The sequence below is a fragment of the Anoplophora glabripennis genome, unplaced genomic scaffold (genome assembly GCF_000390285.2).
Source record: "Anoplophora glabripennis isolate ALB-LARVAE unplaced genomic scaffold, Agla_2.0 scaffold82, whole genome shotgun sequence".
Lineage (NCBI taxonomy): Eukaryota > Metazoa > Arthropoda > Insecta > Coleoptera > Cerambycidae > Anoplophora > Anoplophora glabripennis.
The window spans coordinates 782,142-782,367 of record NW_019416227.1 but is presented as its reverse complement, the minus strand read 5'-3'; positions in this window follow the sequence as shown (position 1 = coordinate 782,367).

Genomic DNA, 226 nt, shown 5'->3' with positions numbered 1-226 from the left:
GTAATTCCCTAGCTATTATATCCAGATAAATCCGAATTATTAAAAAAAATCTATTAATCCCCGCTAAAGAAACGTATAGCACCATCGAGGATAATAATAAACCTTTACCGTGCAGTAAACCACACGTAAAACCTGATAATTTAATCTGATCGTAAAAAATCGTAATTTATTTAAATCCCCAGGCAGATAATGCGATGTAAAATAGTAGCGAGATAAAATGCAGAAC